Genomic DNA, 13,117 nt, shown 5'->3' on the forward strand with positions numbered 1-13,117 from the left:
AGCTAAATAACTCGATAGAACCAAATTGTTTGATAAAAGACTATATACATTGACATTCCATTCTCTTATCATCTGGAGCTAACTTACTCCTTCACCATATTTGTGTTATTTCATTACCACATAACTGACCGCCCTCAGATTACCTTAATCTCTAGTGTTTAAAATCTAGATTAATAATCTGCATATTCATATGCATTTAGAGTTTGAGTTAAATGTATTATTAGCCTTGGCTGGTGACAACTTTATCGCCTGATTTTAAGAAATTAAGTTGTAGATATTGATTCATGTTTATCATCATCAGATTTGAGGGACTGATGACAAACCAGAACAGATATGAAAGACTGGAAATGCTGCTAGAGACTTGGTTGTTTTATCATCAATCTAAATTGTTTGATTTGGGTCTGTCTGTCAAACACAGCTTCTGGTTCCTCCTGCATTGCAGGCAGTTGGCGATGACAGTTGTCTGAATGTCTTTGCAGTGTCGCACGAGCACAACTTCTCCTTCGCTCCAGCTACTTATCTCTCTTTCCTTCCCTCCTTTATTCTCTCTCTCTCTCATCTGTACTCTCTCTCCCATTCTCTCGCTTAACTTGCAGAAAAATGGTGCAAGTTCCTTTAGCTTTGACTCCCGTGAAAGCCACCCAGCCCTCGTCGCCGGTGGCATCCCCGTGCCAGCCGGCTGTTTACCCAACAGCACCATTTGCTGTGGCTTGGGGCTTGGCCAGCGTGCGGCGGCTGCTGTAAACACTGCCATCTGAGCAGTCCCACTGAGGCTGCACTCTGGAGGGGCTGCTGCAGCCGCTGCTCCACTCCACTCTGTCTATCCCCACCGGGCCACCGTACCGCAACCAAGCATGGCCACCGTAGGCCACCACACATGTCCCGGCTAAGCTCTTCGAGCAGTGCCCTTAACACGGGAAAGTCCTAACCATACCTTTGTGATTTTCACTATACTTTTTATGGTATGTGGACTCTGAACTGAAACAGGTGACAGGTGAACTATGCACATGGCTGTCTACAATTGGTGGGCTCATTTGCCCCTCATTGCTACTGCCAACCTGCAGTCCATTTAGTCCTCTGTGCGCCAATCCATTTCTGCTGATCCCTGAATGACACAAAGGGAGAAAAAGAACAAAGAAATACACACAGAAAAATCTCAGAACTGACTTAAAAGTTGCCTTGATTCCACACCAGCTGTTCCCAATTCACAAGAAGGCCGTTGCGTTGCCGGCCAAAATCTTTTTGGGTCCTGTCAGCATGCCCTGTGTGTTTGGCTCGTCCACCAATCAGCTTCCCTGAGTCCCAGGAACATTGAAAATGAGAGAGAGAGAGAGGGAGAAAGACAGAGCGTGAGTGAGTGAGTGAGAGAGACAGAAAGAGAGGGAGAGAGAGAGGGGGTGAAAGACAGAGCGTGAATGAGAGAGACATAGAGTGAGAGAGAGAGGGAGAAAGACAGAGAGTGAGTGAGAGAGACAGAAAGAGAGAAAGAGAGGGGGTGAAAGACAGAGAGTGAGTGAGAGAGAGTAATAGAGAGAGAGACAGAGGGAGGAAGACAACAAGTGAGTGAGTGAGATAGAGAGAGAGAGAGAGAGCGAGAGAGAGGGAGAAAGACATAGAGTGAGTGAGAGAGAGAGAGACATCTCCTCTCGCTAGTCAGTTTGACAGGCCAGGGTGAAGCTCCAGAGACTGATTATCAGCAGAAAAGGAAGCGGTTAGCAGCCAACTGCAGCTCCTCCTCAGCGCAGGGGCCGATCAATACACCCGGAATTCATATGAGATCTCCGGGCCTGACTAATCTTACAAAGTGAGTTATAGTGAGTCTCAGTGTTCAGAACAGGACCAACCAAAAAAAAAAAAGCATGACCAAGAGAAAGGATTTTCTATGAATTTCTCATTTTTTTCTCCCTTAGTGTCCACTGCTGTCCACTTCTTGGGTGCCTTCACAGAGACAATAATGTTATTGTGTTGTGTCTAATGTTCCTTTATCCTATGAACTTGCAGTGTCGCCTGTACAGTGAAACACACACACACACATACACACGCCCACACACACACACACACACACACACACACACACACACACTTGGTACCGTCTGTGCTGTGTGTTCTGCCCTCTATCTGGACTCAGAGTCTTCCCTCGACCCCCCATCATCCTGGAGTGCTGTGCCCTGGCCCGGAGCCCTGCCTCCTCAGCCCATACACACTAGCTCCAACTCAGGGACATACTTGGCCGCCTCACCACCTGTTCTCTCCTCTCCTCTCCTCTCCTCTCCTCTCCACCCCTCCCCTCTACATCATCCCTTCCCTTCTCTTTCCTCTCCTCTCCTCTCCTCTCCTCTCTTCTCCTCTCCTCTCCTCTCCTCTCCTCTCCTCTCCTCTCCACCCCTCCCCTCTGCATCATCCCTTCCCTTCTCTCTCCTCTCCTCTCTCATCCCTGAATCGGGCAGCCTGCCTGTCAGCACCTCACCAGCCTGGCGCTAAGTGGGATCTGCAGAGGTGGAAACATCTCAGTCCCCCCCCCCCCCCCCCCTCCCTCCCTCCCTCTCTGTCCTCTACTCGTGCGGGCGCATTCCACCACACTCGTGCTGCCCGTTTGGCCGGACGGCATCAGAAGGCCGTCTGGAAGTCGTGTGAGAGAGTCTGGGATAGCCACGCCGAAGTGCTCCTTATTTCTCTCTCTCTTCTCCACTCTTACTCCTCGTAGCTGGAGTCTTACCTGGACCATCCCTGCATATCTCTGCAGAGTTAGGATCGCTGAAAGAACCTCCCCCCCCCCCCACCCCCGCTCCTGGGTTGATGCATTATGTTTGGGTCCCTCTCTGACACAAAGCTAATGCACAGTAATGGATTGCAAATGAACTGCGCCAAGGACACCGGCGATTCATCACCAAACCAGATGCCGCAGATTCCCCCAGCTACCGGGAGGGAGAGAGCAGTGGCGCGCTCGCCTCTAAAATGAATGGATTGGATACGGAGCTAATTGGTATTCATTTGAGGGGTCTCCCTGGGTGCTTACGCCCTTTCAAAATGGACGGTGCCAAGGTAAAAAAAAAACACTCACACAAACCCAACCCAAAGCAGCTCAGTGTTCTTTACAGTCCTCTAGTGAGATCAATTCCATATGACTACAAACACTGTGGTTCAGTGTTGCCCACTCAAACAATTCAAGTATAATATTATACTTAATATATTATATAATATTACAGTTTTTATCCATTGCTTTGGGCAATTTCACGAAACCGAAATTACATTCTCAAAGCTCTTAGTGCATTTGGCAAAATAGCCTATATGGTTCAGCACAACTACATAGATCACCTTCAAAAGGTCATATCTGACCCAAAACAGTTAAGTCAAGCTTCAAAACCAAATAATTTTCTCATAAAAATAGTCAGTGCCCCCAAAATGAAAAGTTCCTTCCCGAAAAGAAAAGGACATTCTCCAAGCTTTAAATATATTTGCCAAAATAACCTAGATGGTTTATCAAAACACTATGGCACACCTGCAAAAGGTCATACCTCTCCCAAAACAGACAACTCATCAATTAAAACTCATTCCTTTTCTCATACTAATAGTCAGTGCCCCCAAAATGAAAAGTCCCTTTGGCATTGTTTAAGCACTGCAGGTCAAAACGTTTAGATGTTTTGTCAGTATGCAGTGGACCATAGAAATATCCCTCGTGCACATTTCAATCTTGGCTCAGTCCTTTGACACTGAATGGTTACTGTAGTAGATGTTTTCTTTTCAGAATACTTTGTGTATCAAACAGAAAAAAGAATAATTCAAGCATAGCCTACAAGGTAGCACTCATACTGCACTCATACTGCCATGGAAATTGTTACAGTTATTGCCATACATCGTAGTTACAGTAACAGAAAATGCATACAGCACAATATACTGTCATACAATAAGCACATCAAAACTAAAATTATGTATAGCCTAAACTAACATCAGAACCTGGAGCTTCTGGGTATTGTATGGGCCAAGACTGGGAATGTGGGAGACTACACTATTCTCTAAAACGGCATCACACATGGTGATGTTGCCCCCGCGCTGGCCTGGGACATCCGCCGTTGCTCCTCTTTTTCTTCCTCCTCTTCCTCTAACAGGCAGTTGCCCTTGGTTGTTTCCCTGGCCAGGTGCTTCCATGTTCATGAATACTGAACTTGGTCAAGCTCTAGATATTTGATGGAAGCATGTATACTCCTGGATAGGACCTGTCAGCTAACTAAACTTACTGTGTGATTGGTGATCGGATGAGTGAATCACCCCCTTGATTAGTTACTGTAAGTTCTATTTGCACCTGAAAATTACTGTAAGCTGATGATCCAAGAGATCCATATTTACCGGATATACCATGATGTTTTTCATGGTATTATGTGCCTGAAAGATTTTGACAGTAGAGTGAACTATTTTGCAGGTGATGATGAACTCAAGGAAATGATGCCAACATGTTTTGCAGAGAACAACCACTTGACTGAGAAGCAACAGTCAGTTTAGACCAGCAAGATGTATTCAATTGGTAATTGGGCTAACTGAAGGCAATTGTACCTAACCATTTGCACAGATGTGCTAAATCATTTGAAATGTGTGCAAACTGTAGGCAATTGTACGTGTCATTTGCAAGGAGTTTCTAAAACAATTGCAATTTGATTAAAGGAATGAGAAATGCCAATCTGTTGTGAACCTGTGCCCAGTGGTTTGGAGGTTTGCACGTGTTGTTTTGAGAATGTAATTTCTGTTTCGTGAGAGTGCCTAAAGCAATGGATAAAAACTGTAATATAGTATTAGTATACCGTACGTGTAATTTCAGGATAAAATGTGACGTTTGAAGTGTTGGCCTCAGTACGGGGGGAAAAGCATGGGGGGGGGGGGGGGGGGGATGCAGCAGTGGACATGGTGGTATCAAGTTATAAGTCTAAATGGGGATATTTCAGCCAAGCACTGAATTGTGTTTTTATGTAGAAATAATAACACTATTTATCATAATTGCATTCATTGTAATTGCATGTATTTTACTGTACTAAGGTCCATGCTATTTACATTGACATTATGAGTGGGCTTAACAAAGCACACAGCGGGACTTCTGTAAAAAGTAGCAATCATGAAGGCTGCGTCCCCATGTGCAGGCGAGAAATTACAGAGAAGTGGGAGCTCCTATGTAATGCCATCTGCCATTGCTGCCTGCCCCAGTGTGCAATACAGCAGTGTAATGTGCGATACAGCATTGAAGTGTGCGATACAGCAGTGCAGTGTGCGATACAGCATTGAAGTGTGCGATACAGCAGTGCAGTGTGCGATACAGCATTGAAGTGTGCGATACAGCAGTGCAGTGTGCGATACAGCATTGAAGTGTGCGATACAGCAGTGTAATGTGTGATACAGGAGTGTAGTGTGCAAAACAGCAGTGTAGTGTGCGATACAGCAGTGTAGTGTGCAAAACAGCAGTGTAACGAACAATGTGGTGTAAACATGGGGGAAGCAGAGCCTTCATTCTCATTGAAGCCCTCTTCCCTGTTGTATGCCTATCATAAAAGACATAGGGCCAAACACACTATTTGTGTGTGTGTTTGTGTGTGTGTGTGTGTGTGTATGTGTGTGTGTGGTGTCCTAGTGGATGTTTTAAGAAAGGCTTAAGCATATGATGGGATAGATCTATATGATCCCTGTGTCTTTTACTAGAAGAGGTTTGATTGCTGCCATCACCATTGGCAAAGTTTAAAGCATGCCCCAGAACACCTCACCATCTCTCTGAGCTGATCAAGGATGGTTACACACATACACAAAAACACACACACACACACACACACACACACACACACACACACACACACACACACACACACACACACACACACACACACATACACATACACACAATTCACAACAGTGCGCCCAAAATCAATGGCAACACATAATGAATCCAGAAAGGAGTGTATTTAAGTCTAAATAGAGGAGGCCATCCGGAGCATTTTTATTGATTATGACTTTACATTCACAGTTTTGAAAAGGCATGTTTCAACTCAAGTGCTGTCAGGCAGTTTTTTGTTGTTGTTCAAACTACTGCTTTATGTCTGCTTTTAGTTTTAGTATTCAGGTCAATAAATTCCCTACTACAAAATTGTATGTTTAGTATTTCACATGTGTCAGTCCTCATGGTTTTACCAAATGTCTTATCTGTAACACAACAACACTGAATTTAAATGTATCATTAAATCCCACTTCCACGCTTGACTATCACCTTGAACTATCCCTAGAAGTAACACATATCCTTTAAATACCTGTACATTTCACTGGAAATGAGAGGTATTAGGGTTTGGTCAGCGTTTCAGTAGCCATGACTCGGCACCATTCCTGTCCTCACTCCTCGCGGTACATCTCAGAGTGTTCCTGACAAATCTCTCAGGACTCATCAGCAACATATGGTGCTGCCTTGGCACTTAGGAACTCATTTTTATTCAATGCTCCCTGGGTCTTCTGGCAGACCTTGCTATGAACCTTTCAATTGGCATTGGCATTTTGGCCTCTCTTTTAGACTTGCTTTTTTTGTCATAAACAGCTCCTTGTGCTACACATTGGAAGTCACCCTTGTTGTTCTGAGCTGAACTGTGCCAGTGGAAATGAGTTTTGACAGGTGGGTATTTACCACTCAACTTTGCTTAGGTGACTCTTGGGGTGGCCCAGCCCAAAAATCAACTCGATAAGAAGGCTCTGAGTTTTTTTGTAATGAGGCACTTCACAGGTGTGGATAGACTGCTGGTTGGCAGGAGTTTCCAACTTCATTGAACAATCAAATCTGTTGAGACTTATTCCGACCCAAAAAACGACTGAGAATGAATCTTATCATACCATTTTAAATGAATATTCATTAATCCTGAGTGAATGGTGACAACGACGCTTTTGAAAAATGCATCTTCTTACCACAGAGCCTACTGCGTGTGTGCAGGTGGCCGTGACAGGTTGTAATTAATACAATATAAAACTCTTCTTACACTTATTGAGAGATAGATCTTGATTCTCAACAATTAAGTATGAGACTGCTCCATCAGCAGCTCAGATGCTCTTTGTCACCATTCTTGGTTAGTGAGGTACATATGCCTCTCAGGCTTTCATGAGCATCTAAAGCATGCTAGACTGCAGTATAGGCTACTGGTATGAAGTTAGCCTAAAATGTGACTATGATGAATCTCCATTTAACATGTGTGATATCATTAAGAACAATAATGGACTCAATGGATAATTAATAAATAGGTACATTTGTGTATATTGTGATTTTTTTTTTACCGTTGCCTTTTTAGTAATTGACAGTCTCTCCATACTCTTTATAGCTTTGCTCCACCTACAGTGCAGTGAAATATAGCACAGTGCTATTTAACAGTGCACGTCATAATGTTTTTACAATTACAAACCAGAAGAAATGGCAGCAATGAAACCAGTGTGCTTTGAGGTCTAATGTCAATGACTCCAGATGGTGTCATGATCTAGCTGTTAGTCGCAGTGTGTGAGAGTGAGAGAGAGAGAGAGAGAGAGAGAGAGAGAGAGAGAGTGAGAGTGAGAGTGAGAGTGAGAGAGAGAAAGAGAGAAACCAATAAAGGATGAACTGATCAGCCGTCCTGCACGGCTGCGGGAATGAATGCCCGACTGAAATGAAGAAACATACATCAACTCCGGATATTTCAGGTGAGCTAGCGTGATGACACCACACAGCCACACCTCCTGCATTCTCACTCTGTCATGCGCCAAAGCTAAATCTCTGAGATCATTCACAAACCTGAATATAATAACCCTAAATACATGCCTAGTACCTGTGTCACTGAAAGCGCCGTATCTTCCTGGTTGTATGAGTAAGATAGTTCTCAGACGTGCATTCAAAGCTCTACATGTAGGAGCACGTACACACACAAGTGTGAGTGGTGTGTTTAAACTGGCCATCTACATAGAGACAGATGGATGTTGCTTCAGCAATGACATCTTGTCTGCCCGCGACTCTTGCAAGGAACTGAGGTTACGGCTGACTGAGGGCCTGCTGAGTGCTGGTGGAGATCATCGGGCCACTCGCTGTGGTGATCCACGTCTGAGATGGCCTGAGTTGATCTGATTGGGATAATACTCCCTCTCGCTAACTCGCCCCGGCGCGCTCTGTAATCTGTGCCATGCAGCTGTGTGTACAGTGCGAGTGTGTGTTAATACGCTGTAATGCCACTCTCAACACTGGTCATTAGCAGGCTTTGCCCTGTGCCAGACGAGTAATCCTTATCTGATCGTTCCATGACGGTAATCCTGCGTCTCTCCAGCCCTGGCACTGCCAAAAGTCACCGAGAGTCTCCTTGTCTATCTATGTGTGTGTCTGTGTGTCTGTGTGTCTTTGTGTCATATACATCCCGAAACACAATCAGATGTGTGTGTGTGGGGAGGTGAGTGAGTGTGTGTGTGTGTGTGTGTGTATGTGTGTGGGCTGAACCAACTGTGTAGTGGTACCATATATTGGAATATAGCATTACACCAAAACTACACAAACAGACACAGTATGCTGTTTTGATTTGAGTGAGCAGGATGGTGGATATATGCCAATGTTGCCTCTCAACAAAGCTTCCTGAAATATCAGCTCTGGTTTGTCTGAATTGTCAGCAAGGTGAGAGAACACACAGCTGGATAGCGCTTCTGTGGTGATCATACGCTCTGCGTCGAGAGGAACCCAGGAGACACCTCTCAGAGCCCAGCCTTCTCTATCAACACTATCCTAAATGAGTTCCTTTAACTCAGTAGTTAGTGTCAGGCGCTAACAACACTAGCTCTTGGATGCACTGCACAGGAAACACACGCACTTGCGTATGTTTGGTTATAATTGTGCACTCGTACTCTAGTGTACTTGTATTTTTAACTTGAGTTTGCCTGATGAATAGGACATATTTCTCTCACTCAACTTATCTCCCTCTGTTCTTTGTGTCTCTCCTCGGTTCTCCTCCTTTGGTTCACTGATGGGTCAAAGACACAGAGGAGGCCAGCTCTGTGTCACCACCATGCAGTTTCACACATCGTCTTTGTTCTACACCCTCTCTGCTCAGCCTTAGAGACACATGAAGACCATGGGCCAGGCTGGATCATCAGTAGATATGGTGAGAACCCCCACAGATGCAGAACAACACAGTTCTGAGACTAAGAAAATTAAAAGGACTAAAGCCACCCCCCCCCCAACATAACAACCCCTCCTTTGTCATAGCTGTCTGCTATTCTACGCAGCCGATCCTCTCCCTACTGTTAGCCGTCGCATAGCTCCGGCTCCTCCGGCTAATGGAGATTAATCGAGGAGATTAGCCGAGAATTCCACCACAACTCCACCGCCGCTACACCTGCCTGCTAGTCGCTATGGCAATGGCAATGCTTCCCGGGCAGGATGGACCACCAGCCCCTGGGGCCTGATCTATCACTCTGACGTGTGTGTGTGTGTGTGTGTGTGTTTGTGTGTGTGTTCACGTGAGGGTGTGTATGAGTGTCTAGATGTAAGTGTGTGTGCTTGTGTAAGTGTATTTGTTCGTGTGTGTGGTTTTGTCTTTATGTGTGTAAGTGAGGAGAAAGCCTAAGAGGAGGAAAGAGAAAGAGAGAGAGAGAGAGAAAAAAAAAAAATCGCTGCTCATGCAGTACTGCACCAGCTGTAATTTAAAGCGTTGCAGGGCTACATGGACCTGCGTCACGCATGTGGGGTTCCCATGCGCGGCTCTGCGCGGCTCTGAGAGCTTCTGAAGCGGCTTGACTGACACTTCCCTGTCCTCACCGCTCACATACCACTCTGCCACAACTGTTTTCTTTTCCTCCTGGAAGAAAGACCACACAGGGAATGTGGGTGTAACACATTCCTTCTGCTTCAGGTCTGGGATCCAGATGTGCTGGCATGCCCCAGAATTCTAATGTTTGTCTAATGTTTGTCTAATGTTTTCTTTTAATTTAATGAATAAATGCTTCATATTTGACAAGCTTAGCTTTTATCAGGCAGACAAAATGAATGTGGAAGTTATATAAATGTTATCATAAACATGAAGAATATTACAACATAAATTCAGTAATAATCCCAACATAAACCCAATTCGAAGTCCTATTTTATTCTCAAATTCAGAGATGGGGAATCGTGTCACTTTCATCAAAGTGTGACTTCCATTCCACCTCCCTTGGGAGTAAATGTTTAAACTGTCAAAGTTAAGGCAGCGAACAGAGCTATGGCCCGGCTCCTCAGAGCCAGCTGTATGGCTGCACAAATTAAAGCCATGGCAGAGTGGCAGCCTTGAAAAGGCTGTGAATGATATTTACAATATGGCCCGCTGCAAAGTGCTCAAAACAAGTGTAAATCTCCATAATCAATACATTCGGTATTTTACAGAGCCATCAGAGTGCAACTCTCCATTTTGCCACAGAGAAATGGGAGAGGTGTTTTGAAGCCTGAATCCACTATGTTTTTCGTTTTTGTTCCCTGGCACTTTTTTTTAAAGCAAAAATGTCTGTGTTTCCATCTTCAAATACCCATACCCATACCTATCTATCTACTCTATGTGTGTGTGTGTGTGTGTGTGTGTGTGTGTATCTGTGTCTGTCTGTTCTCAGGTTAAGAGAAAAGTAGCTTTTTCTCAAGAGCGTACTGGAAAAAAACTGCCTTGTTTGTGAGAATGCCTTTCTGATACAAAAAGTCAGGGCAATGTTGTGACTTTTCTATAGTAATGTATAAGTGGGGAGTACAGTGGGGAGTACAAGAGTAAACATAATGACACATTGAAATGAAAAGCCTTGGATTTGCACTTGGTGTACAAAATAAAAAAAAAAGAAAATGAAACTGATTAGGTTGTACTGTATTTGTTTTCTGTTATCTATAGAATACTATATAATTCTATAGAATACTATATAATTCTATATAATACTATATAATTCTATAGTCAGAATCCTGATATTATTTACACTATAATCTGGACACCTGTTGCAAGGGTAATCTTCTCTGACCTCTAATAAAATTCACTGAAGTAACCTTTTATGTCTTCATGTGTAGTACAGACGTGACTCTTTAAAGCTTTGCTTGTGCACAGCTAAGGGTCTGTCAGTTCTTTGTGAGATACACAAGTGTGTCTTTGATGTCTCCCTGCAGGATCCAAAAACCGCTGTGCCCCTCAACGCGGGTAATTAACTTTCCCATTTCATGTGAAGTGCCATCCACTTCTTTTCAACAGTCCACATCCTGTCCAGAAACCTGCCTCCCCTTCCCGTTCCCCACCCCCAGTTTTCCAACACTTAATATTCCTGTATAAATTGTGCTAATTATCCACGAATTAATAAGCTGCTTTTGCTTTTTTTTTTTAAAGTCCAATTTCCGCAGCATGAAGTCGTTTGAGCTGGTATTCAAATGAGCTTGACCCCAATGTGTAAGCGCAATAGCATAGGTTCCTTTGCAACGGGCACTTGTCTGTTCACTCCAAGACACTGGCTACCATCTACCTAAATGGAAACACACACACACTCACATGCATGCATACACAAACACACACACACACACACACACACACACACACACACACACACACACACACACACACACACACACACACACACACACACACACACACACAGACATACACACACACACACACACACACACACACACACACACATACAAACGTACACATGGCAAGTGTGTTTAATATTAACTTAAGGCAATGTGTTTTAATTGGCACAATACTGTTGTGTCTGTCAACGAGATATTACCAGTCAGGAAATCAGACACAACTGAGATCCAATCATTCAAAATTACCCACTAGTCAAGAAACACAGCTGGGGTTAAGTGGTTTTGGACTCTGTCCGAGTCTGACTCCCGTGAAAAATGAAAACTTGCTTGTTCAGTCTTCTCTATTCCCCTCTTACATCACAGCTCAGCACAAGACACCTTGACGTCTGAAAGCTCCAACAGCTGAAAGATTAAAACACACTTGATAAAAAAAAATCATCTTAATTTGGAAAACTGTGTTGGATTGCTGAAACATTTGGTGTGTCTGTGCTTTTGGGGGAGTTTTCTCGTCCAGGTTTGAGCATTCTGCTGAAGTAAACATCTGCCCATGTCAAATGGCGCAAGGACTTCAAAGCCCCGCAGTTAGGCCACAGGCAGGTGATCAGCACGACCCTCAGCGACCCTCAAGCAGATGTGGCATCGGCCCAGCCTCACAGATGTGGCACAAGCCACCCTCTTAGCCCAGGCCTCTGTGGAGGAGCCAACAAGGTCAGGCCAACATGAACACACACACACACACACACACACACACACACACACAAGGCATAAATACTGGGTTCGCCAGATGCTCTCATCTCACCGATGTCAAAGCTAAAGTCAGACATGTTCGAAAGTCTTCACCATTCATCTAATGAAGAGATGTTGTGCATCATTGCCGAGTTCTGAGAACTGTAAAAATTATATATCCAGAGCGCTATCAACTGTGCATCACAGAAGCTCCTTATTCAGCTTAATGTTTTAAAGTACTTCAAAATAAAAGTTAAAGTACTAAATCAGACACTTGGTAGAGAATGTTTTCCCCTCCTAGTAGGACAATATGTGGGTGCTGTGTGGTTCATAAAATTCAGGTTTTTTTGGGGATATATCCCTTGAGACATAGGGAGAAGGAGATCTGATATGTTTATTTGACCTATCAAGGTCATGGGAAGAGCCACAGTTCAGCAGCTAACTTCTCCACTTCAGTATGACAGCAAACCATAGGCTTTGATGTGTCAGATCATCTGTTGGATTCACTGAACAAATACACTATATCTGCCTGTGTGTGAAAGATTGGCGGTAGAGTGTTTTGGAATGGGACTCAAAACTCCAGGCCAAATCATGAACTGTTCTTGAAAGTCTGACTGGTGTGACCTTAAAAGATGCCACTCTCTTGCTCAAAATGCTAAAACAAAAACCAGTGGTGGGGTTTCTTTCTTTGAGAGAGAAAAATCTCCGAGTACTGAGCAGTGAGGATAACTGAGCAAACATACAGATAGTAACCAGAGCTTCTATAACAGAGTAATCACTGAAACAGTCTGAAACTGGAGGACTGCTGTAGGGGTGTCATGAAATCTGTGTATCACCGATCAGATGGAAACGTGT

The 13,117-nt window shown here is 44.2% G+C and overlaps 1 protein-coding gene across 1 annotated transcript in view; it reads right to left on the bottom strand.

The window, feature by feature from the left end:
- The window catches only part of cacng2a (calcium channel, voltage-dependent, gamma subunit 2a), a gene marked incomplete at both ends in the record, with an annotated part of 54,718 nt that overhangs the window by 41,127 nt on the left and 474 nt on the right, over positions 1-13,117 (bottom strand). The gene's annotated exons all lie outside the window — the stretch shown is intronic.

Source organism: Sprattus sprattus (assembly GCF_963457725.1).
Source record: "Sprattus sprattus genome assembly, chromosome: 18".
Taxonomy (NCBI): Eukaryota; Metazoa; Chordata; class Actinopteri; order Clupeiformes; family Clupeidae; genus Sprattus; species Sprattus sprattus.